This window comes from Triticum urartu, chromosome 3, assembly GCF_003073215.2.
Source record: "Triticum urartu cultivar G1812 chromosome 3, Tu2.1, whole genome shotgun sequence".
Classification (NCBI taxonomy): Eukaryota; Viridiplantae; Streptophyta; class Magnoliopsida; order Poales; family Poaceae; genus Triticum; species Triticum urartu.
In genome coordinates, this window is record NC_053024.1 from 285,882,562 (window position 1) to 285,910,280 (window position 27,719).

At 42.7% G+C, this 27,719-nt stretch overlaps 1 long non-coding RNA gene across 1 annotated transcript; it reads left to right on the plus strand.

Annotated features, from left to right (window-relative positions):
- The first annotated feature begins 673 nt into the window (after positions 1-673).
- Positions 674-3,737, plus strand: LOC125543832. Its single transcript, XR_007298813.1, has 4 exons — positions 674-1,356; positions 1,617-2,080; positions 2,467-2,569; positions 3,315-3,737. It is a non-coding gene; the product is annotated as an uncharacterized LOC125543832 (long non-coding RNA).
- The last annotated feature ends 23,982 nt before the right edge of the window (positions 3,738-27,719 follow it).

Genomic DNA, 27,719 nt, shown 5'->3' on the forward strand with positions numbered 1-27,719 from the left:
CGCTGGCAGGCTTTGACCGCTGACCGGCGAGGTTGACCCCGCTGACACGGGTTGACCTCCCCCTCTCTCTCACTGACATGCAGGCCCCGCCCGACTAATTAGTTTGGTTAGTGCTAATTAACTAGGTTAGTTTAGTTAGTAGTCACTGACTAGTGGGCCCTGCCCAATTAATTAGGACTAACTAGCTTAGTTAGTACATAGAGACACTGACAGATGGGGCCCACCAGTCAGGTTTGACCTGGGCTGGCGCCTTTGACTCGCTAACGTCACAGTGACGCAGTGCTGACGCAGTTATTTAATTTCTGGATTTATTTTTATATAGGAAATTTCAGAAAATAGCCAAAACTTCTAAAAATCATAGAAAATCAACCATAGCTCCAAATCAAACAAATCTATCCCTAATAATAAAGCACGGATTGACTCCATGGGTTCACCGTCACAATACGCTTTTTTCTCATGTCATAATACGCTTTTACGATTTGTATGGACAAGATCGTAATATAAACGAATAAACGAGGTGGTACTAATTCCTTGTGAAAGTTTTCCTACGTCGTTGGAGAAGCCCGGTATTGTCCCAACGAAGCCCAGTGTGCCTCAACCGGCTAGCAAATTTGCAGAAAGGTCCCTGTGTTCTTTGGTATACAACCCGCGGTACAAATCGAACTGGTACGAAGGGGAGAAAAACGCAGCCACGCTCTGCCTCGCCGTGCTCCGCCCCGCCCCACCACCTCGCGCGACGCCCCGCGCGTCGTGCGCCGCCGGCACGCCCCCACCTTCTTCCTCCCCCGCTCATTCCCCCCCCCCCCCCCCCCCCCCCCCCCACCCCCCCCCTGTCCACCATCGTTGGGCGCCTCCACCGACCACCCACCCACCGGCGCCGACCCCGACGACCCAATCGTACCCGAGACCCGGCGCCCCCATCCATCTACCTCCTCATCGCGTCGCGCCCCCGCGCCCCCAAAGCGCCGCCCAACGATGGATCCGAGCGGGCAACCGCCCCAGCGCGCCTCCCGGCGGCGCATCCGGGCCAACAACTACTCCCATCCTCCCCCACGACTGGTTGCCTCCACTACCCTCCCTTGCAGCTTAGGGTCCGGCGAGTCCCAGCCGCCACGCTCCCTCTGTCCTCTCCTCCTCCTCAAGATCGACAGTGAGGTCACTGGTGCCTGCTCTCTGCTGACCTCCCCTTCCTCATCTTCCTGCGAGGTTCCCAACCGCCCTGCCACGGATGCGTGTGTTGTTGTTTATGATGTAGGTGTTCAGCATGTAGAAGCTGGACGACGTGATGCTGCTGTTGCCGATCTGCTGCAGCACCTCTTGTTTGACCCTGAGATCACTGGCGATGAACACAATCAGGTGAGTATAGAGCATACTGAAAAGGGAAAATTAGGCCATGCCCGAGACGTGAACCCTGCCATCCCAATGTTCCTTGCTCGCTACCCACGATCCGATCAATGCGACGGGCTACACTAACAATCTAATTGATGAAACTGAAGAAAATCCTAACTGACGAAACTGAACATTTGACAGCTACATTTACGCCTGATGAAACTGTTTTTTTTCTAAAACTTTGACAGCAGTTATTAACTGACAATCTGACACTGTGGTCATCGCAGATGAGGACGTGCGTGCGTGTGGCGTGTGCGCTGCTCCTCACCATCGTTGCCGTGCGTGTGAATCGTGCCAACTATGTGCCAGGTCATCGAAGGGCTTCTTCCTCGGCATTTTGGCGGTGATCGCGAGTGCAAGGCCGAAGTTTGTTAGCTTAGGGAGGAAGCATGTGTTGAGCATGATGTTACTGCTCTTGGAATACCTCTGCACGTAGTTGAGTCCGGCTGCCACGTCCAGCGCGACCTGGACGTGCTTGCTCCATCCGAGCACCTCATCGCTGTGGAGCCACTTGCTAAGCGCGCTGTTTTTGGTGAACTCGAACATCACGTACGTCAATACATGTAGCCGTCGTGCATGCAGTGATGGAGAGGCCCCGGACAGGCGGATGAGGCTCAAGTGGTTGAGGCGACCAAGGATGCTCACCTCGACGGTAGCGCACACATCATTGACTCCTGTTCACGATCATCGGGTATGGTTGATTCATCGAGGCCACGGTTGATTCATTCATCCTTAGTACAGTCTATTTTCTGTTTCATGTGTTTTATGTGTAGAAGTTGGGTCTCGATGACCTATAAGCAAGAACAACCTTCTCCAACTGATAGTGTTTATTCGCCTAAACAACTTGCTATTTCGGTATTTGGATGGGGGATGAAGAACAACATTCATCATTAGTACTTGAAGAGACTTGCCTTGTTGGGACTGAACAAGATCTGTTGTAGTGCATCTTACTTCACTACTCATTGTACAATTTAAATAAAATCAAGGTCTTCTCTATATGCAAGGGAATGTTTTCCTACTGCAATGGTAAGCTATTCTGAATCCATCTCATAATGTGGCTGCTCATGTTTGGTGCAGTTGTAGCGCATGGCATGGCGATGGTGGAGGAGATAAAGTGTTGAGAAAAAGGACGGCGATGCGAAGGGAAGATGATATGAGATTACTCGACAAGTATGCGGAGGTGCTGTAAAGTTTCCTCCTTTATGTATAGTTATTTCATTATCCATCTAAATATCAATTACATGTATATGTATGAAACTCATTTTGCGCTGCTAAATTTTCTGTAAAGATTTAAAATTATTTGGTATTAAACTTATAGTGATTGAAACAAATGCAAAACTTACATGTTGATTCATCATTTTTATACTTTTGGTTTCAGCGGATAGATATGAGAGGTTTAGCACTACTTCTTACTTATAGATCCAAATGTATTATGGTCACCAGGGGTGAAATTAGGTATAGGGCAACTAGGGCTATAGCCCTAGGCATGGCCGAACTAACATCTATAGCCCAGTAGTATACTTCTCAGAATTTTTCACTTATAGGAAGCCCAGCCCCTGGCGTGTAGGCCCCAAGCTCTGGCCCATAAGTTTCTCCATGACTCCACCACTCACGTACTAGATTTCTACCTCATTATGGTTGCAAACCCAGCCACATTGCTACAGAAAATAAAGCAATGTTTTCAGAATCATTCGTCATCTCGTGAGATTATTTTGTTCTGATAGCTAATTGCCTTTATGTGATTTATGTGAAGATCTTTGTATGGATTAGTTGATATGGTCAGTGGTCAAACCGTTTGAGTTGCAAAATCGTGTGAAATTTGAAATCTGTGGGTTGTATATATACAACCGGATATGATGTGTATCATGCATAGTTGTCTTAGTTTTTTCTGTTAGCATTAATTGAGATGTACTTATTTTTTGCAGAATTTTTTATTATATTTGATCTTCAGATGATGAGCATAATAATGGAGATGGTGCATATGAGGATTTTCCTCTCCCGCTACAACATAGTTTATATTCTGGGGTGCGGCAGTTCCTTTCGGTTGGCGGCGACTGCAATGTAGTTATCACCATGCTCTTTATATTACTGGAAACATCATTCTTGATTATTTCTCCTTGTGTTATTGGTCACCATCATTGTTGATTATTTCTCCTTCTGTTTCGTTATCCAATAGATATTCTATTAGTACATGTATATTTGGGTGACAAAGGAGCATGCCATCCCTGATTAAACCCCAAATTGGCGAGATAAGACGTTTTATATCTGAATCTTGTTTCATAGAATTAATCATTTGTTTAGTTTGAGATATTAAACCCAAATAAGTTTATGCAGTGAACTAGAAATAACATGATTGCACGTTAATTTTCTTCTTAAGTTTCATAGTAGAGATTTTGCTGCTGATGATCCACTGCACGTGGACGCCACATCCTTTCTTCCTCAAGTATCGTGCGACATTCCAAAGCTAGACCGTTGCGATCAGGGTGCTGGAGGCTCTTGGGGTCACAGCCCGCATTCCTGCCGGAGGCAAGTTTTGTAGTCTCTCATTGCAACGCATGGGCATTTGTGCTAGTTATATATGAAAAATGATCAGAAAAATTCAATCTATCCATCTGTAATGGTTTCATGCATGACAAACCACTTTAACTTTGCTGTTTAGATGAAACAAGCTAACACACTTATTATGCATGGGAACTTTAACTTCCATTTGAATCTTTGGTTCAAATGGACCCATTTCAACTTGTTTCACATTGCATTAGGCAAGACACATCATTTTGCCATGTCATAGCATGCATCATATTGTTGCATACTATCATGTGTTGATTATGTTCTGTGTGTCCTTCGTGGTAGGTTCTGCCTCCGAGGATATCTCCGAGTATCCAACTGAAGGGCAGTACCCTACTACCACTCCATCAGGCAAGCAACCCATTTGATCATATCGATACAATCCCATGTTCTCACCTCTGCTCTCCTTTAATGCATTAAGACAACAACGTTTCAAACTGCTGTGTGCTGCGGTAGTTGAACCCTTATCCTCTGCATGACCTGTCATTGCCATAGTAACTAGATGAAATCCACTAGCATGTGTAGGAGTTGATTGAGCTATGTATGTGTTTCCTACCTTGCTATGCCTGCTATGCTTAGAGTTGTGTCAGGTCTGGTTCACCTGGGTGATGGGCTAGAGTGAAATGATTATGTCGGTAATGTGAGGGATGTGTTGAACATGATTTGGTAAAGGTATCGATGAGAGGCCATGTAGGAGTACATGGTGGGTTGTTTCATTGAGGCTGTCCCTAAGAACTGAGATCTGTATGTGTGATTTTAAGAATCAGCTACTACCATGCATTGGGAACCTTAATTAACCCTCTCGGCTTCTTAATCACCCTAGTACTCTGTCCAGGAGTTGCACATAGTTTTTGGTGTTTGTAGGTTGTGTTGGCGGCCGTGCGTAACGCTGACCCTAGGGGTGGGCTATGTTGCGGTAGATACACCGTGGCCGGGTATGCCGGGCGCCCGTTTGGCATCTCGGGACCCTGTTCACATCGTTCGGGGCCGTATGTGGAAACCTCGGCTGGACTCCCTGCGGATGGAACCTGGATAGGCGATAACCTGTACTAGAGACTTGAGTGTTTAGGTAGGCCATGGCCGACACCCTCGTTTGGCTTCCGCTTTAAGGTTGTTGAGTACATGTCGTGTAAACGGTGGTAAGTGGTGAGAGCGTGTATGAAGAAGTTCACCCTGTAGGGTTAACATCATCTATTCGAATAGCCGCGTCCGCGGTAAAAGACTACTTGGTTGCCTATACAGTTCATAGACAAGTTAATGGTTACTACTAAAAAAACTCAAGATATGTGTGAGTACCGAGGATGGCTCTCTCGTAGGATGACTAGGGAGGATCCCCGGTGGAGTATTGTGTTGGTGATTAGTGGACTCGTGTGCGAAAACTATTTTACTAGTGGTGTCTCATAGGATAGCATAGCCAAGAGTCAAAGCTGGCTTGCTGCAATAACTCCACCACCTTCTTGAGAATGAGCATGTATAGTAGGTTCTGATGTAAGATGTGCTGAGTACCTTTGTACTCATGTTTGCTTAATTACTGTTTTCAGACGACAACACCGCCCCTCCGATGGGTTTTATGTAGATCTCGACGTCGATGAGTCACTTGCCACCTAGGTGGTGATCCTGGCCATGGAGGGCCTTATGTAGATAGACAGGCTTCGAGAAGCCTTCTTTCTTTCTAGTGTCTGTACTCAGACTATTTGCTTCCGCATGTGCTTGTATGCTTGTATGACTTGAGTGTCGGGTCATGTGACCCCTACCTGTATGAACATGTTATGTATGGCTCCCTGGAGCCTTTAAATAAAGTACTTGAGTTGTAGAGTTTTGTTGTGATGCCATGTTGTATTTACACATATCGAGCATATTATGTGTATGATTGAAATGCTTGGTATGTGTGGGATCCGACAATCTAGTTGTTTATCCTTGGCAGCCTTTCTTATGGGGAAATGTAGTCTAGTGCTCCTCGAGCCATAGTAGTCCGCTACAGCCTGGTTCACCGGAGTCCTGCTAGCCCAGTACTACTGCTCAGGACACTTGCCTGGCCGGCATGTGTTTCACTTCGTTCCTATGTCTGTCCCTTCGGGGAAATGTCACGCGGTGACTTCCGGAGTCCCGCCTAGCCTGCTACAGCCTGGGTTCCCCGGAGTCCTGTTAGCCCAGTGCTACAGCCCGGATTCACTCGCTGATGACCGACATGCTCGATGTGATTCATGTATGCCTGTCTCCATAGGTCTGTGCCGCTTTGGGTTCACGACTAGCCATGTCGGCCCGGGTTCTCTGTCATATGGATGCTAGAGACACTATCATATACGTGAGCCAAAAGGCGCAAACGGTCTCGGGCCATGGTAAGGCGACACCCGTGGGGATACCGTGCGTGAGGCCGCAATGTGATATGAGGTGTTACCGGCTAGATCAATGTGACTTGGAATCGGGGTCCTGACAATATTGACTTTTGCGTAGACCTCCCCGGCAATGGCGCCAGAAATCCTTCTTGCTACCTCTTGACCACTGCGTTGGTTTTCCCCGAAGAGGAAGGGATGATGCAGCAAAGTAGCGTAAGTATTTCCCTCAGTTTTTGAGAATCCAAGGTACCAATCCAGTAGGAGGCTCCGCGCGAGTCCCTTGCACCTGCACAAAACAAATAAATCCTCACAACCAATGCGATAAGGGGATTGTCAATCCCTACACAACCACTTACGAGAGTGAGATCTGATAGATATGGTAAGATAATAGTTTTGGTATTTTTGTGATAAAGATGCAAAGTAAAATAAAAGCAAAGAAAATAACTAAGTATTGGGAGATTAATATGATGAAGATAGACCCTGGGGCCATAGGTTTCACTAGTGGCTTCTCTCAAGATCATAAGTATTCTACGGTGGGTGAACAAATTATTGTTGAGCAATTGACAGAATTGAGCATATTATGAGAATATCTAGGTATGATCGTGTATATAGGCATCACGTCCGAGACAAGTAGACGGACTCCTGCCTGCATCTACTACTATTACTCCACTCATCGACCGCTATCCAGCATGCATCTAGAGTATTAAGTTAATGAAAACAGAGTAACGCCTTAAGCAAGATGACCTGATATAGAGGGATAAACTCATGCAATATCATGAAAACCCCATCTTGTTATCCTCGGCAACAATACAATACGTGCCTTGCTGCCCCTACTGTCACTGGGAAAGGACACCGCAAGATTGAACCCAAAGCTAAGCATTTCTCCCATTGCAAGAAAGATTAATCTAGTAGGCCAAACCAAAATAATAATTCAAAGAGACTTGCAAATATAACCAATCATACATAAAAGAATTTAGAGAAGATTCAAATATTGTTCATACATAGACTTGATCATAAACCCATAATTCATCGGTCTCAACCAACACACCGCAAAAAGAAGATTACATCGAATAGATCTCCACAAGAGAGGGGGAGAACATTGTATTGAGATCCAAAAAGAGAGAAGAAGCCATCTAGCTCCTAACTATGGACCCGTAGGTCTGAGGTAAACTACATGATCGATACCCGTAGGTCTGAGGTAAACCACACTTCATCGGAGGGGCTATGGTGATGATGTAGAAGCCCTCCATGATCGATGCCCCCTCCGGCGGAGCTCCGGAACAGGCCCCAAGATGGGATCTCGTGGATACAGAAAGTTGCGGCGGTGGAATTAGGGTTTTGGCTCCGTATCTGATCGTTTGGGGGTATGTAGGTATATATAGGAGGAAGGAGTACATCGGTGGAGCAACAGGGGGCCCACGAGGGTGGAGGGCGCGCTTGGGGGGGGGGGGGTAGGCACCCCCCTACCTCGTGGCCTCCTCTTTTGTTTCTTGACGTAGGGTCCAAGTCCCCTGGATCACGTTGGGTGAGAAAATCACGTTCACGAAGGTTTCATTCCGTTTGGACTCCGTTTGATATTCGTTTTCTTTGAAACCCTGAAATAGGCAAAAAGCAACAATTCTGGGATGGGCCTCCGGTTAATAGGTTAGTCCGAAAAATAATATAAAAGTGGATAATAAAGCCCAATAATGTCCAAAATAGTAGATAATATAGCATGGAGCAATCAAAAATTATAGATATGTTGGAGATGTATCAGTGGTCCTCGGCCGAGCGAAGAGGTGCAAACGGAATGATCTCTCCACCCGTACCTCGTGGAGCGTGGCCGCTGGAATGTTGTTGGTGTTGTCCTTCTCCGATGCCTCCCGTTCCTGTTTCGGCCATAAGGGGGGTGTCGACGTCGCCTGCATCGACCACGTCCCCCATAGCGCCCACATATCCAGGCGTCCCTGTAGCCCCCATGGCGTCGGTGGTCGTGCGCGGCGGGGCCTTCGAGGAGGACAGCTGGGCGGCGACACCGGGCTTCTTCTTGGGCGCCATGGATGATGGAGTCGTTGATGAAGAAAATGAGGATGAAGATGACGTGCTGCGTATGCTTCTCAGGTTCGCGCAAGCGCTGCCCCCTACCTGGCGCGCCAAGGATGTCGTGGAAACCACGGCCACCTATGGGGCCATGAGCCCCTTGTGGTTCGGCAAGGGGGACGAGCACATAGCACAAAGAGAGGAGAACGTTGCGCAGCACGACAGAGATCACACAGGCGATTTTACCCACATTGGGGCGCCGCGAGGCATCAAACCCTACTCCTGCTTTGGTGGATTGATGGTGGATTGTGGTGGAAGCGCGGCTGTCTAGCCCGACAGGGTTGCCTCGGGGCGAGAACGGCTATGCGCGTATGAGTGTACAAGGGTCCACATCCTTCCTATGGTTGCCACGGGCCTCCTTTTATAGATCAAGGGGTCACCAAAATGGCAAATCAGTCATTGTGCACTGATTAGATAGCAACAGTGATATCATACCTAACTCTGCAGACAGGGCAGAGCGCATTAAATGTGCCACTTAGTGTCACATCATGGCCTACCCGGCAAGCCTTGCCGGGCTGTTTTGCCACCTTCTCTCCTTCCTGCATGACACGTCTCTGGATGGGTGTCATTTGGAGGTGATTTCTGTAGGAAGTGGCTGCCATGTGGCAAGAAACATGCACTTAGTCACCTTGGGGCATGACACCGCACCGATCGATGACTTGCGTCTCCATGAGGTGGTGTGGTGGAGTCTTGGCAGGGTAGTTTGCCATCATAGGCCCTGGCGGGCCTGCCGGGACGGTCTTGAGGCTTGCTTCCGGGGTAACCTCGGCCTCGCCAGGCTCGCCTACCCAGCAAGGGAGGTTTTCCCTCAGTGGTATCTTGCTCCTTTGGCTTGACTTGGTCTTCTTGATCCGCACTCTGATTCCTCAAAGGGTTGATCGCTTGTGCTTAGTCTGGTCTTGAATGTTGCAATCTCGCCCTTAGGCTTGTGCACGGTCTGGGGAACAGACCCAGGGTGTGTTGCACTGACAAAACCTCTTCACATCAGCAGGAGTGACACCTTCACCAGCCTTGGGAACACCCGTCTTGACGACATACCATAGGTCGTTTTGGATGGCTTCCTATAGGGATAATCAGTGCCATCTAAGACGGGGCACGCAACATAGAATTTGATGATCCATGTAGTCGACATAGCTAAAACTCCAGGAGGTTAAACCAAATCACACAGAACAAGGGAGCACCTTGCTCTGCTACTAATTGAATGTGCTAGTTATCAACTAGAGGGGGTGAATAGGTATTTTTTATGGAAGTCTACAGAACAGGAAATGCCTTCGAAGACGTGGAAGTGAAACAACAACTAAACAGAGTATGGCGGAAGATAAACTACACTAGACATCCTATCAGTGCAACATAATGGAAGTGAGAAGTGAAGATACAGCAAGCTAGGTAGCAAAGAACAATTGTAATAGCTAGTACGAAGACAAAGATGGGATCAAAGGGACTATCTTCAAGCAATGTCTTCACACAGAGATGAGCTAGCAAAGGCTTCACATTACAAAACAATAAGTAAAGGAGAGGAGGGATAGAAGCAGTTGCTAAGAGGAAGACAAGTGATTTGTTTGACCAGTTCTAGCTGCTATGACAGTTGTATGATACGTCTCCATCTTATCTAGTGTTCCAAATACTTTTGCTCTTATTTTGGACTATAATTTGCATGATTTGAATGAAACTAACCCAGACTAACGATGTTTTTAGCAGAACTACCATGGTGCTATTTTTGTGCTGAAATAGAAGTTCTCGAAACTGGATAAAACTTTGCGTAGATTTTTTATTGACTAAATAAAAAATACTAGAACGAAGGGGGGCCACTAGTTTCTCACAAGGCAACAGGGCACACCTCCCCCCGGGAAGCCCTGATGCCTTATGGGTCCCACGAGGCTCCATCTGACCTAATTCCAAGCTTATAAATTTCGTCTTCCCAAGAAAAAATAAGAGAGGAAGTTTCATCATGTTTTATGATACAGAGCCGCCGCCACCTCTTGTTCTTCATCGGGAGGGCTGTTCTGGAGTTCGTTCGGGGCTCCAGAGAGGGGGATTCGTCGCTGTCGTTATAATCAACCCTTCTTCATCAACAATTCCATGATGCTTACCACCAGGAGTGAGTAATTCCTTTGTAGGCTTGCTATACGACGATGGAGTTGGATGAGATTTATCATGTAATCGAGTCAATTTGTTAAGGCTTAATCCCTAGTATCCACTATGTTCTGAGATTGATGTTGCTATGACTTTGGTATGCTTAATGCTTGTCACTGGGGCTCGAGTGCCATGATTTCATATCTAAACCCTCTATGTTATCATCAATATATTTGAGTTCTTGATCATATCAGCTAGTTGTATGCACTTGTTATTGTTCTGAACCGTAGACTCCAAGGTGACAATAATTGGGATACTCTCCGGGGATGACTGTAATTTGAGGAGTTCATGTATTCACCATGTGTTAGTGCTTTGTTCTGGTTCTCTATTAAAAGGAGGCCTTAATATCCCTTAAATTTCCTTATGGACCCTGCTGTCATGGGAGGGTAGGACAAAAGATGCCATGCAAGTTCTTATTATGAGCATGTATTACTATATGCGGAATACATGCTTACATTTGAATTGATGAATTGAAGCTATTGTGTATCGCTCTTGGTTGTGATTGTTATATGATGAATGTCATCCACACAATTATCCATCGCTGATCCAATGCCTATGCTTTGCTCATATTGTCTTTGTTAAGTTACTACATACTGCTGCTTCTGTTGCAATCACTAGAAAATTGCTACAGTTACTATTGCCACTGTTACCGCTACTACCAAACTATCATACTATTGTGCTACTGAATACTTTGCTGCAGAAATATTATTTTCTAGGTATGGTTCAATTGACAACTCAACTGCTAAGGTTCATAAATATTCTTTGGCTCCCCGTGTGTTGAATCAATAAATTTGAGTGAAATACTACCCTCGAAGACTTCACGATCCCTTATACTTGTGGTTTATCAAGACCTTTTTCTGGCGCCATTGCTGGGGAGCATAGCTTTGTTTATTGACTTCAGTTGGGAATTATTTATTTGTTTATCACTATGAAGAATCTAAAAGACTCTAAGACCAAGATTGTACCCTCTAAGACGAGGGGAGGTAAGGAACTGCCATCTAGCGATGCACTTGATTCACCTTCTGTTTTATGTAGACTTGTGACACCACTACCTGCTATTCAATCTGATATGTCATAACTAATTGATGATACTGCTTCTGTAATAAATGATATTTATGATGATGCTAGTACTTTGCTTGATGAAACTGTGCCACTAGGTGAATTTTTTATGAACAATTTGCTAAAGCTAAAGAATTTGGGAATAACAAAATTGATGAAAATTGCGATTCACCTATTACGCCTAGCTCACCTACTAGATTTGAAATGCCTAAGGTACCCGATGGTTATGTTTTGGAAGGAGAGATTGCTAGAGAATTTCTTGATTGTAATGATAGAGAGGATCTAAAGAAATTATTGAGAAAGCTGAAAGAAAAATTGAATGACATAGCCACCCTATTTTCTCAAGAGGAAAAATCGTTACAACTATATACTTAAGTTGTTTCCTTTCTCATTAAAGCGTGATGCTAAAGAATGGTTGATACGTCTTCATCGTATCTACTTTTCCAAACACTTTTGCTCTTGTTTTGGACTCTAATTTTCATGATTTGAATGAAACTAACCCAGACTGATGTTGTTTTCAACAGAACTACCATGGTGTTGTTTTATGGAGAAATAAAAGTTCTTGGAATTGGATGAAACTTTCTGGATATTTTTAATGCAATATAAAATAAATAATGGAGTCAAGACCCACCCAAGGGGGCCACCTGTTACCCACAAGGCAACAACGCACGACCACCCTCCCAGGCGCGCCCAGGTGCCTTGTGGGGCCCATGTGGCTCCCCTGACCCTAATCTCAAGCCTACAAATTCCTTTTCATAGAGAAAAAATAGGAGAAATTTCATCACGTTTTATGATACAGAGCCACTGCCACCTCATGTTCTTCGTTTGGAGGCCAGTTCTGCAGTTCGTTTGGGGCTCCCGATAGGGGTATTCGTCACCATCATCATCACCAAACCTTCTTAATCACCAATTACATGATGCTCACCACCAGAGTGATTAATTCCTTCATAGGCATGCTGGACAGTGATGGAGTTGGATGAGATTTATCATGTAATCGAGTCAATTTGTTAGGGCTTGATCCCTAATATCCACTATGTTCTGAGATTGATGTTTCTATGACTTTGCTATGCTTAATGCTTGTCACTAGGGCCCGAGTGCCATGATTTCAGATCTGAACCCTCCATATTTTCATGAATATATTTGAGTTCTTGATCCTATCTGCTAGTTATATGCATTTGTTATTGTTCTAATCCGTAGACCCCATAGTGACAATAGTTGGGATACTCTCTAGGGATGACTGTAATCCGAGGAGTTCATGTATTCACCATATGTTAATGCTTTGTTCCAGTTCTCTATTAAAAGGAGGCCTTAATATCCCTTAGTTTCCATATGGACCCCACTGCCACAGGAAGGTAGGAAAAATATTACATGGAAGTTCTTATTATAAGCACATATGACTATATACGGAATACATGCCTACATTACATTGATGAACTGGAGCTATTGAGTATCGCTCTAGGTTGTGACTGTTATATGATGAATGTCATCCAACACAAATATCCATCACTAATCTAGGGCCTACGCTTTTCATATATTGATCTTTGCTAACTTATTTAGTTGCTGCTGCTGTTACAATCACTGCAAAAACTGCTACTGTTACCGTTGCCATTGTTACTGTTACTACTGCTATCAAACTATCATACTGTTGCGCTACTGATCACCTTGCTGCTGATATTTAGTTCTCCAGGTGTGGTTGAATTGACAACTCAACTTCTAATAATTAAAAATATTCTTTGGCTTCCCTTCTGTCAAAATACTATACCCTCGAAAACTGTTGCGATCCCCTATACTTGTGGGTTATCAAGAACTCTTTTCTGACACTGTTGCTGGGGAGCATTGATCTATTTGTTGAGTCACTTGGGATTTATATCTGTTGATCACTATGAAGAATTTGAAAGACACCAGAACCAAGATTGTACCCTCTAAGACGAGGGGAGGTAAGCAACTGCCAACACGTTCTGCACCTTATTCAGCTTTTGTTTTGAGTAGGCTTGCGACACGACCACCTACTATTAATTTTGATATGCCGCAAGTAATTGATGATGCTAGTTCTGCTATGAATGATGCTACTACTTTGCTTAATGAAATTGTGTCACTAGGTGAATTTGTTCATGAACAACTTGCTAAAGCTAAAGAAATTGAGAATGTCAAAACTAATGAAATTTGTTCAAGAATTGAAATGCCTAAGATACCTAAGGGTTATGTTATGGATGGGGATATAGATAAAGAATTTCTTGCTTGTAATGATAGAGATGATGTTAAGAAATTACTGAGTAAGCTGAAAGAAAAATCTATAAATGCTAGAACAAAATATGATCCTAAATTTGCTACTTCTCCCATCTTTGTTACTGATAAGGACTATGAATTCTCTGTCGATCCTGAGTTAATTACTTTGGTTGAATCTGATCATTTTCATGGTTACAAAAATGAAACTGTTGTGGTACATCTTACTAAATTAATAGACACAACCACCCTATTTGCTCATGAGGGAAAATTTCGCTACTACTATATACTTAAGTTGTTTCCTTTCTCATTAAAGGGTGATGCTAAGAAATTGTTTAATACTCTTGCTCCTGGTTGTGTGCGTATTCCCCATGATATGATATATTGCTTCTCTAAAAAATATTTTCCTGCTCATAGGAAACAAGTTGCCTTAGAGGAAATATTCAAATTTGTGCAAATTGAAGAATAGAATTTTCCTCAAGCTTGGGGGAGGCTTCTCCAGTTACTTAATGCTTTGCTTGATCATCCTCTTAAAAAAATTAAGTACTTGATATCTTTTTATAATGGACCAACTGATGCTTTTAGGGACTACCTTGATAGTTGTGCTGGTTGTGTTTTCAAGGAACAAACTGGTAAACAGGTTGAAGAACTATTAAATAATATATTTTGGAATGGTAATGATTGGACACTTCCTGAACCACCTAAGCCAACTCCAAAGAAGAGAGGTACTCTATTCCTCGGTCTTGAAGATATGCAAGAGGCAAACAAATCTATGAAATAAGAGGGTATTAAATCTTCAGATGTTAATAATTTACCACCTATTGAAGAAAGACATGGACTCGATGCCCCAACATAGGTAGTAGAGGTAAATTCTCTTATAAGATTTGATGAAGGTGATATTCCATATAATAAATCTACTAGTCAATGCCTGGATGAATTTGGCAATTACATTGTTAAGCAAGAACACTTTAATATGTATGTTAGCAACCAATTGAAACGTAATGCCTTCATGGTTGATCGTTTGAGTGACTTGATGTTTAGAATTGCTAATGATGTTAAAGGTCGAGGTAAAGATGCATCCATGGTTCATACTTAGTTAGAACAAATTGCTAAGTTAGAAAATGATTTTCTCAATGAGATGAATAATAAAATGAATGATCATGCTGTCAGACTAATGACTAGAGGACGTAGAATGACTCAGGAGCCACTTTATCCTGAAGGTCATCCTAAAAGAATTGAGAAATATTCTCACAGAATTAATAATGATGCACCTAGTCCTACTAAGAAGAAAAACAAAAATGATAGACCTTTGCATGCTTCTATTGAACCTGAGGTAGAAAAAACCGCTGAGAATAGTAATGATGTTTCTATTTCTGATGCCGAGACACAATCTGGTTATGAACATTCACCTAGTGATAATGATAATGACGATGTTCATGTTGATGCTCAACCAGATATTGATAAAGAACCTGATAATAATATAGAAATAGAACCTGTTGTTGATCTTGATAACCCACCTCCTAAGAATTAAAGATATGATAAGAGACATTTCATTGCTAGAAAACACAAAAAAGAAAGAGAACCATGGTTTCAGAAACCCATGCCTTTCCTACTAAGCCACCTAAAGATAAGGACTAGGAAGAATTTCAATGCTTTGTTGAAATTCTTAGGCTAGTCTTTTTGCATACTCATTTGACTGATATTTTTAAGATGGCCCCTTATGCTAAATATATGAAAGATATTGTCACTAGTAAAAGAAAGATGCCTAAAGCTAAAATTTCCACCATGCTTGCAAATTATGCATTTAAAGGTGGAGGACCTAAGAAGCTAGGAGATCCAGGAATACCCACTATAGCATGCTCCATTAAAAGAAGTTATGTCAAAACTACTTTATGTGATTTGGGAGCCGGTGTTAGTGTTATGCCTTTCTCTTTATATAGAAGACTTGAATTGAATATGTTGACACCAACTGAAATCTCTTTGCAAATGGCTGATAAGTCAACTGCTATACCTATCGGTATTTGTGAGGATGTGCCTGTTGTAGTTGCAAATGTTACTATCTTGACAGACTTTGTTATACTTGATATGCCCGAGGACGACAACATCTCGTTTTTCCTTGGTAGACCCTTCTTGAATACTGCATGGGCTGTTATTGATTGCAACAAAAGCAAGGTCACTTTTCATGTTAATGGTAATGAGAATACAATATATTTTCCGAAGAATCAACTCCAAGTGAACGATATCAATTGTATTGAAAAGGTTTCGACAATCACTATTAGAGGTTTTGAATTCCCTCTTCCTTCCATCAAAAGGACATATGGAACTCTTATTGTAGGGGAGATGCATATCCCGGCCCATTGAGGTAACCTAGTGTTATACGAAGATTCTTCGGTTTCATGTTACTCGGAAATAGTTTGTAATAAGACTTGATCCACCTTATTAATTTAATCTTTTGTGGGGCATGTGGTCGATGAATCTAGTAAGCACAACTTTCTGTACCTACTGTTTGTTCTCTGTTATTTCTAGTTTCATAAAGTAAATTGCCTTGATTATCCTGCTTTCTGAATTATCTGTGCAATACAAAATGGCCCAAAAATACAAGTGCTCAAAATGTCGTAAAGTTTTAATTAGGTTTTTTCTAGAATATATAAGAATTTTTGGCACTGAGCACATCCCAGGGGGTTCCCCTATTGCGCACAAGGCAACAGGGTGCGACCACCCCCAGGGCGCACCTAGATGCCTTGTGGGTCCCATAGGACCCCACTCACTTATCCATTCAGGCCACTTCATCCCTTACTTCCAGGAAAAAAATCCTGGCTGCTCTCTCTCTCTCTCTCTCTCTCCTGTTCTTGCTCCCAAACCTGAGATTTTAAATGTCTTTGCTCGGAGCTCCGTTTCCGAAATTATTTTGATGGATTGCTCCTTGGTATGTGATTCGTCCATTTCCCAACTAGTTTTTGCTTTACTGGATTATATTTTGCATATTTTTCTGCTCTTGGTGCTACTGAAAGTGAGTTTGCATGTTGAATTCTTTTAGTTCCAAGTAGTTTGAATTCTTGATATAGCCTCTAGACATCCATATGAGTAGTTGCTATCAATCTTGTGAAGTTTTATTGACATCATTTTGTGGTCTAAATTTTTTAGAAATTTGTTCGTAGGAAAATGAACTTCTTCCGGAGAGGTTCTTCGAGCCGGAGTGCCAAGGGGATCGTTGGGGATGCCCCGGCCGAAGACCTAAATATTCCACGAAGGACGAAGGTCCGGCCGTGGGAATGGACACACAATGCTTTCATGAACGAAGCTGAATTTCACCAGGAGTTCGCACAATTTGTTGCAAATGCCAGGTTGACCGACTTCCTCATAGATGAGTGTGATCAGCACCACATCGTTACAAATTCCTTTGTGCAAAATTTCCATTTCCTACATAGGCTCGAGCCTCCTATGGTGCCTTTTGATTTATATGATGAACATCATGAGATACCACTTATAGAGTTTTGTGAGATATGTTGGATTCCCTCTTCTGGGAATTGGGAGAACCTCGAATGGAGGAGTTTGAGGGCTTCCTCCGTACTTTAACCATGGGAGAGCACATGGGCGTGTCAAAAGCCCGAGTCACTAGTTTGCATTTTCCCGCTCTGCACTACTTTGCTTTATTCATAGGGAAATGTTTGACTGCAAGGGAGGAAGGTGGTACGCTCAGTGCCCCTGACTTTGCCATTTTACGGTGTGCACTTTTCAGTGACAACACTAATAGCCTTGGAGCTATCATTGCATGCCGCTTGCATACTAATAGAACTAGGGGTACGGTTCATGGTGGTATTTATGCTACTCGCTTGGCGAAACGTTTTCATGATAATATACGCCACAATGATTATTTGTTTCCTAGGATTTACTTAGATCACCAGGCCATGATAAATCACCACTTTATTGATAAGCTCGAGCCTCCTCATCATATTCATTATAACTTGGTATTTAGTGAGGATACTCGTGATATTATTCTGTTGGTTGCACCTTCTTTGTTTGACTCTCATGCCAGGAATGGATACTCCGTCATGCCACCGGATATCACCACATTCGTTATAACGAGTTGGCCTCGGCTAAGAACAAGGCCCGGGCTTAGAATGCTCAGGTGCCGCTGCCTCGCCACTATTCTACAGGACCCAATGGCTACTACGGGTGGTGATTACCAATCTAGGATAAATCGTATGATTGGGGGAGTACGTATCTCTCACCTACATTACATTCATGTTCACACATTTCATTCCAGTTGTCAGTATTCATCCTATTTCATTGTATAATCCATGTTAGTTTTGTTTTTCCTTTCTTCTTGTGTGTTTGAAGAACTTTGAAAAACCCATAAATATTTCTCACTTCTTTTCAGGTTTTGTTTCTTGTTTAGTTAGTTTGTAGTATTAAAAGAAAACCCAAAAATATTTTGTGTTTCTTCTTTTGCGTGTTGGGAGCTTTCCCATGTAAATAGTTTTTCTTGTTTTTTGTTTTCCCTTTGTTAATTTGCTTTCTTCAGAAAGACTAAAAACTCTAAAAATATTTTAGCGTGTTTTCTGAAATTCTTTTCATTTCATTGAGTCGACGAAAGGAGAAGACCACGATGAAAATGTTGAGTGGCTCTCATATGCATTATTGTTGATCTAGTGAAGAGCCAATATTACCTTGTATTCTCCATTGAATAAAATGTTTGCAGATTCCAGCTTAGTCTATGACACTCTGGCACCATTATTATTTTCATATCATTTGGTCGTTCAAGTGACAAGCAATAAAGATGATGATTTCATGAAGTGGCTGTGGCAAAGAAAAGCGGGTATGAACTCTTCTTGTTTTCATTTTTGTAAATATGTTTAACTCAGTATCGATAATTCAGCAAATTATGAGTAAACATGTTTATGATGACAATTAGAGATTATAGTTGCTCATGCCATAGCTAGGAGTGGATAATGATTTATCCTGAATGCCAACATGCATTAAAATGGTTATGATGTAGTATGTTAGTATGGTATCCTCCTTTGAATGTTTCAAGTGGCTTGACTTGGCACATGTTCACACATGTAGTTGACTCAAAACCAACATAGCCTCCATGATATTTATGTTCATGGTGTTTATATCCTACTCATGCTAGGATTCAATGTTAATTATTCACAATGCATGATTATGACCTTTATCGCTCTCTAGTTGGTCGATTCTCAATATATTTGCTAGCCTTCGCCTGTACTAAGTGGGAATACTACTTGTGCATCCAAATCCCTAAATCGAAGTTGTTCTAGATGGGTCCACTATACTTATATGTTGTATTACTCTGTCATTTCCAAGTAAATTTGCACGTGCCACTTCTAATCCTTCAAATAATCATCTGTTTTATGTGCCCGTATCGCTCATGGAGCGACAGGGGCGGTTAGTATCTTCCATGCAAAGCGGGTTATGCTCACGATGGGTATTTATTCACTTGTCATTGCACAAGAGAGGCTGGTAATTGGGATGCTTAGTCCTATAATCAAAATGAAAAAAATATATAATGCAACAAACTCTGCTGGAAAATTGTTGGTATGGAGGGCACCTATGAATTCGGCTAGCCATGGCTTTTGTTTCTTGGCTGAGGGGGAGTAAACTTCACCTTTCTGCTTGGGAACCACCGATAATGTATTTAGCATGGAAGATATTGGAATCCTCAGTTGTGACGTTGACATGAAAGGCTTGCCTCTTAGAATTGCATTTATCTCTGATTTAAGCTTCAAGCTCTGGCACCTCTGCAAATCTCTGCTTCCCTCTAGGAAGGGCCTATCCATTTACTTTTACGTTACTTACTTTCGTTGTTGAGTCATCGCCTTCTCAATTAAAGCACCAGTCATGAGAGCACTAATGTCATTCTTATGCATTGTGTATAATTAATATTGTGTGCACCATGACTAGATCTCTTCTACCATGAATTACAATTTTTAGATGATGCTTGAACTTTGGAGGTGCTCTGTATTTATGTTCCGCGGTCTCAAAAAGGGCTATAAAGATACCATGTTATCATATTATATCATGATTGTTTTGATAAAGTGTTGGCATTTGAGATATGTTATTATTTCTCGCTAGTTGACTACGCCATAGATATGAGTAAATATAATTTCTATGTGTTATCTTTTGCATGGTTAGTTCATGATCTTTGCTGGAAACTTGGGTGCTATTTAAGCTTATATACGGATACAAGAACAAAGGTGCTTGTAAAAGTATTTCTTTGTCACTTTTAGTTTGCAACTGAATTGCTTGAGGACAAGAAATGAGTTAAGCTTGAGGACCATCATACCAGTGTCATACAGGATAACTATCACACACGCTATTATGTGGTGCAATGTTTATGATGCCTATGACATCTGAAACAGTTCATAATTGTAAACCATGTACAATAAGGCAACTATCGCAAACATTTAGTTTGCTCGCATCGTTTGTAATATTGTCTGACATCACACATGCTTCATGAACGACAACTGTGTGCATGGTCGCACACGTTTCCTCTCCACAAACCATGTCGGAAGTACATGTATATCACAAACATTTGTGCTTTATAGACCGTGTGCACCATAATGACCTGCAAAGCATATTTCGACCCTAATTAAATCGCTGCTATTTAAAATTGTACCGAATTTGAATTTGATAGTTGGTTATAACTTTATTCATATCCACCAGGTTAAACAAACAATGCATTATTCAATTCACAGAGACACATGTTCAAGAATTACATAAGCACCGAATAAAGAATGATGAACCAGGGTTGTATCCTTGTACTATTAAACACGGTAAAGAAAGGTGCAAAATACATTTTGGTTGCTGAAAAAGGTGAAGTGGAATTCTCGTATTATGCTCTCTTCCATGCAGAAGGCATGCATGACTCAGTCCAACCCTTATGATGGCCGACTACCCATCCTTCACTGTCTTCATGACTCATGAGGGCATCTAGATATTCATGTGTTATGGTAGAAATACTTTAACCTTTGCCTGCCCACCAATCATGTAGTCTGAGAGGTAATCTTGAGTAAACTGCTTCGAGAACCACCGCAAAGGAAAATGATTCAGACATTATCATCTAACACATCTCATTATGGGAAGTAAAAGAAGGCTACAAAGTTCTTACTTACCATGCTGCAGTTCACTGTTGTCTTGCATAACGTGTAAGCAAATAGTTTGATTGACATCTTTTGACCCATTTTCATAAAAATCTTTATCAGTTTCCTCTCTTGAAGCTGGTTCACGAATATCTCATTGCCCCATACGCAGAAAGGGTCGAAGCACGGATCTTTACCAATAATGTGTACCTAAAAGCACCAAGTTAACATTAGAAGCTAAAGAAAAATTGCAATATGGTGTAGTACAACACTCCCTTCGTCCCATTATATAAGAGATTAAAGCATCCAATATATTCATGGCGTGGATGAATAAACTGTAAGTGCATCTAGTGCCACCCCTAGTTGGTTTTGGAGTATTGACGACAAACCTAGTTGAGGGACTAATGTGTTTGTGAGAATTGCAGGATAACACAGGTAGAAGTCCCTCATTGATTCGGTTTTACTACCAGAGATGACCCCTAAAAATGTATGAAGACATTGAAGTCAAAGGTGGTATATGAAGATATTCACATTGAAGACTATGACATAAGAAGACATGTTATGAAGCCTATGGAGCTCGAAGACTTAGATCTTTCGTAGTTCTTTTTCTTTTGTGTTGAGTCATAGGAACCACCGTACTGTTAAGTGGGGTCCAGGAGAACTAGTTAGAATGACTGAAGTGATGCCTAAACCAAAAACCTATGTCTTCGAGTGAAGACAATGAGAGCGAATCTTGTCCAGAGCCGGACAAGTCAGCTTTGCTTGTAGCCCAAGTAAAGTTGCCATGAGAGTTTGAAATCTGACCGTTGAGACACGTGTCAGTTCCTTAGTGACCCAGGGTCATTTCGGACAAATAAGGTCGGGTTGCCAAGTGGCTATAAATAGCCCACCCCCTACAACCATAAACGGTTGGCTGCTCAGATTTCAGTGCACGGATTTTGTCGTTTGAGAGCAACCCACCTCGAAGCCTTTGAGAGAAAATTCCTAGCGAGGAGAAAAGCCCTAACCACCCAGAGCCAGAGAACATTGGGCATCACTTAAGTCTTCTTGTCTGTGTGATCTGAAGACTTATTACACTTGAGGACTGTGCATCCCTAGACGGTTAGGCGTCGCGTTCAGAGCATCCAAGAGACATTATGGATTGCCAGTGAACGAAGTCTGTGAAGGTTTGGGAGTCTACCTTGAAGACTTACTAGAGTGATTGGGCGAGGACTATGTGACCTTAGCTCAAGGAGAATACGGTGAGGACTTGGTGTCCTGAGCTGCGTGTTCAGGACTGGGTGTCCGGGACTGTGTGTCCTAAGGTTTAAATACCTAGCCGCTCCAACCAGACGTACAGTTGTCACAGCAACTGGAACTGGTCCAACACATCATTGTCTTCAATGAGTCACTGGTTTCATCTTCAGTTCCTTTTACTTACTGATCACTCATTGTGAAGTCATTGCGTGTCTGTTCTATCTTTTGTCTTCACAACATGAATGTATGATCTGTTTGGCTTCATAGTATCTTCCTACCTAATCCTTATTACACTACAGCTATTTGTCACTGTGCTTTCACTCTGTTGATACTTGACCATGGCTTGCCTAGTGTAGTCTAACTTCCGCTGCATAGTAATAGGCATATCTCTACTGTTTGTCTTCATAACTTCCACGTTTTGAAGACTTTCATAAAAATCGCCTATTCACCCCCCCTCTAGTCGATATAACGCACTTTCATAAACATCGTATATTATGGGGCGGAGGAATTTTATCACATTTCTACAAATACCAGCCAATTAACTGCAGTTAACTTCTCTTGTGTTGTTGGTGCTCCCTTGTTCTGTGTGATTCGGTTTAACCACCTGGAGTTTTAGCTATGTCGACTGCAGGGATAATTAAAGTCTCCGCTGCGTGCCCCGTCTTTGATGGAACTGAATATCCCTACTGGAAGAATAAGATGCATATGCATCTTGAAGCCATTGACGTCGACCTATGGTATGTCGTCGAGAACGGTGTTCCCAAGGCTGGAGAAGGTGTCACTGCTGCTGATGTCAAGAAATTCGTTCAACTGGACTCTACTGCCAAGAATATCATCTGTGGACATCTGACCAAAGGACAGTATGGCCGTGTGAGTGCTTTGAAGACATCAAGCTGGTCTGGGACTGGCTCTCCAAGGTCAATGAAGGCATCTCAACCCAGAGAGATCAAAGAATTAGTGTCCTTCGCAATCTCTTCAACCGCTTCAAGCGAAATGACAATGAGAATGTCTAGCACACATTTGACCGACTCACTGACATCACAAATGAGCTTCAAGCCCTCGCGCTACTAAGATCACCAAACATGAAGTCGTCAAGACGCCGCTGAGATCACTTGATAGTTCGTTTGACATCCTAGCCCTGATGATTCAAGAACGTCCTGATTTCAAGACACTCGATCCATCAGACATACTTGAGAGGCTCAACACACATGAGTTTCAGCTTTCTGAGAAAAGAGATATGTACGGTCCAAACTATGGGCGAACTCGTGCCTTGAAGGCAAAAGCTGTTTCCTCATCTGAAGAAGAATCTGACAGCAGTTCTGATGATCCTGAAGACATTGGAAGGGAACTTGCAATGCTAGTGAAGAAGTTCCAAAAATTCATCAAGAAGAAAGGCTTCAGAAAGTCTTCACGATCAAGCTCAAGGAATGATGAAGCTTCTACTCATGACTACAAGAAGAAAACATGCCACAAGTGCAAGAAAACTGGACACTTCATCTTTGAGTGTCCACAGTGGGACAATGAGAACAGAAAGAAGAAGAAGAGCAAGGAATATGACTCTGAAGACAAGAAGAAGAAGAAATACACAAAGTCTTCTTCCAAGTCTTCCTCAAAGTCTTCATCACACAAGAAGAGCTCATCTGGCAAGGCACGTGCATTTGTTGGCAAGGAAATGGATTCAGAGGAGAAGTCCGCTTCTGAGGAGGCAGAGGTGGAGTCTGAGGAGGAGTCTGATTCTGGCATTGCAAGTCTGGCTACAGCATACGTCGCCAAATCCATCTTCAACACTGAAGACAATGACTTTATCACCGACACCGATGCAAATGACAAGGACTACTCCACTCCTACCTACTGCTTCATGGCACGTGGTTCCAAGGTAAACAAACGCACTACTCACTATCAAACATCTAGTGACGATGACTCTGATTGTGATTCAAAACCCAGTTACAAAACACTTGCTAAAATTGCAACTGAACAACATAAAGCCATGGAACATATTCAAAAACTGTTAGACAGAAGTGATGATCTGTTGGGTGCTGAAATGACTCGATCTGAATCCTTAATTGAAGACATAAAAAATCTTCATGTTAAGTATCAGGAACTTGAAGATCGTCATGATACTCTCTCAACAACTCATGAAAAGCTTTCCTATGATTATCTCCAAAGGAAGCAAGAACTTGAGAAATTGAGAGCGGCTCATGAAGATCTTCAAAAGGAAAACGAGTCACTTCACGTCGAACAGATCAGTTCTGCTCAGGAAGGATTTGAACCACCATGTCTTAAATGCATTGAGCGTGATAATGCTACTTCTGTTGCTGAATGTTCCACTGCTACTGCTGTTGCAATATCTTCAACTGTTGATGTGGTAACTAACCCCTCTGCTGAGGATACCACTACTATTGCTGATGAGAATGCTAGGTTGAAGACATTGCTTGAAACAGGGATGTACAAAAGCCTTAAAGGGCATCAGACGCTATGTGATGTCTTGAAAAAGCAGATTCTGAACCGAAACCCTAGGAAAGAGGGTATAGGGTTTGTAAGGAAAATAAATGCAGATGGCTCTTACTGGAAACCTGAGCAGTACCCCAAAACCAAGTGGGTTGCTGCAAAGGAACCTTCAGCAGATCCATCCAATTTATCTGGCTTCACTTGTGCTAACCCCATTATCATTGATGAATCCTTTGATGCAAACTATATACTGTTTAAGAATCAGAATGGTGAAGTGTTTTCCAGGTACATTGGTACTAACTGCAGGAATGGACCGCCTATGAAGAAGATCTAGGTTCCGAAAAAGTGTCTGGAAAATCTTCCTGTGAATGTCTTCATGACACCTCACTTGAAGAAGACAAACCTCAGTCCAAAGGCTTCATACAAACAGAGGACTCACCTGAGTCACACTAACGCAAATGTTTTGCAGGGAAACCATACTCAGGCATATGAATATGAGAGCGGTTCATCAAACCGTCATGTTCATATGACCAAAAATTATTCTGCTTATTCTTATGAGTACTATTGTCCACCTGCAAGACTGTTTGCTAAGGCTTCAAAGCCAAAATTCTCAGATGCTGCACTTAGACTTATTGCTTCTAAGCCACCCTTGAAGATGTGGGTGGTTAAGAAGGCTTAACTCTCTTTTGCAGGGAAAGGTCTCCAGCAGAAAACCAAAATCTTCTGACGCTATTGCTGGGGACCTTAAAAAACTTGTAGGGCGCAAGATAAAATGCCCGAATGGCATCATTATGTACTTCGTTCCTGAATCGCATGCTACTCTCCCTATTAGTCCTAATCTGGATCTAAGTTTTCATAACCCACTGGTTCGTCAAATGTTTTTGCTTCACAATTCTCTTCGTGAAGCCTATCCCCCTAACTGCACTGTAGGGTACGACACCAGCGTCTTCAAAGTCTTCAGAATGGATTATTGACAGTGGGTGTACAAATCACATGACTGGCAAAAGAAGTCTTCTTATGGACTCAACCTTACGTCCATCCGATAAGAGTCACATCACATTTGCTGACACTGGTAAAAGTAAGGTATTGGGTCTAGGTAGAGTTGCAATCTCAAGGGATGAACACATGGATAAAGTCATGCTTGTTGAATCCCTTGGCTTCAACTTAATGTCTGTCTCAATGCTTTGCGATTTGAACATGATCGTAATGTTTGGAAAATATCGTTGCCTTGTACTAATGGAATCTGACAAGTCTCTAGTGTTTGAAGGGTATCGAAAAGATGATCTGTACATGGTAGATTTCTCAGCAGGGCCACAACTTGCAGTATGTCTTCTTGCAAAAGCTTCAGAATGCTGGCTTTGGCATCGGAGGCTTGGGCATGCTGGCATGAGGAACCTCCACACCCTTGCGAAGAAGAAGCATGTCATAGGCATCGAGGGCGTCAAGTTCAAGAAAGATCACTTATGCGGTGCCTGTGAAGCAGGGAAGATGACGAGGGCAAAACATCCCTCGAAGACAATCATGACCACTACTCGACCCTTCGAACTGCTTCACATGGATCTTTTTGGTCCCACTCACTACTCAACTTTTACTACTACTGCTTGCCTCTATGGCTTTGTCATTGTTGATGATTACTCTAGATATACTTGGGTGCACATAATCCTTTACAAGACTGAAGTGCAGGGTGTCTTTAGACGCTTCGCCAATCGAGCTACGAACAATTACGGCGCCAAGATAAAGCACATCAGAAGTGACAATGGCACTGAATTCAAGAACACTGGCCTTGATACATATCTTGATACCTTGGGCATCACACATGAATTCTCAGCTCCGTACACGCCACAGCAGAATGGCGTCGTCGAACGCAAGAACAGAACACTCATTGAGATGGCCAGAACTATGCTAGATGAATACAAGACTCCAAGAAAATTCTGGACTGAAGTCATTGACACTGCATGCCATACAATCAATCGTGTTTATCTTCACAAGCTTCTGAACAAGACATCTTATGAACTCCTAACTGGCAAGAAGCCAAATGTTAGTTACTTCAGAGTATTTGGCGCAAGGTGCTGGATCAAGGACCCACACCACACCTCAAAGTTTGCACCAAAAGCACATGAGGGTTTTATGCTTGGATATGGAAAGGATTCGCACTCCTACAGAGTCTTCAATCTCTTTCATTACAAAGTGGTTGAAACAGTGGATGTGCGGTTCGATGAGACAAATGGTTCACAAAGAGAGCAACTGCCAAATGTGCTAGATGAAATTCCAGCTAGTGAATCAATCAAGCTAATGGGAACTGGAGAGATTATACCTTCTGAAGCTCATCCTGAAGAAGAACTTATCATCTCAGCACCTGATCAACATGAAGACAATGCTCAGGCTGAAGACATTCCTCCCAACAACAACACAGATCAGCAAGAGCAAAGTCTTCGCCCTGTACATCCTCGTGTTGCCAATGAAGTGCAGATTGACAGAATAATTGACAGCATCAATGCACCTGGTCCACTCACTCGTTCAAGGGCAACTCAGCTAGCAAATTTCTGTGGGCACTTCGCATTCGTCTCAATATCAGAACCCAAGAAAGTTGAAGAAGCCTTCATGGAACCTGAATGGATTCAAGCTATGCAAGAAGAGCTTCAACAGTTTGAGCTAAATAATGTATGGGAACTGGTTAAGCGTCCTGATCCACGGAAGCACAATATAATAGGCACCAAATGGATATACCGCAACAAGCAAGATGAGCATGGTCAAGTTGTCAGAAACAAAGCTCGTCTCGTTGCTCAAGGATATACTCAAGTGGAAGGCATTGACTTCGATGAAACATTTGCTCCTGTGGCTAGGCTTGAAGCCATACGCATACTGCTGGCCTATGCAAATCATCATAACATTCTTCTATATCAAATGGATGTGAAGAGTGCCTTTCTCAATGGCAAGATTGAAGAAGAAGTGTATGTTGCACAACCGTCTGGCTTTGAAAATCCAAAACATCTTGACATGGTATACAAGCTCAACAAGGCACTGTATGGCCTCAAACAAGCCCCTAGGGCCTGGTATGACACACTCAAATACTTCCTGAAGAGCAAATGCTTCATACCTGGTTCCCTAGATCCCACTCTTTTCACGAAGACATATGATGGTGAACTGTTTG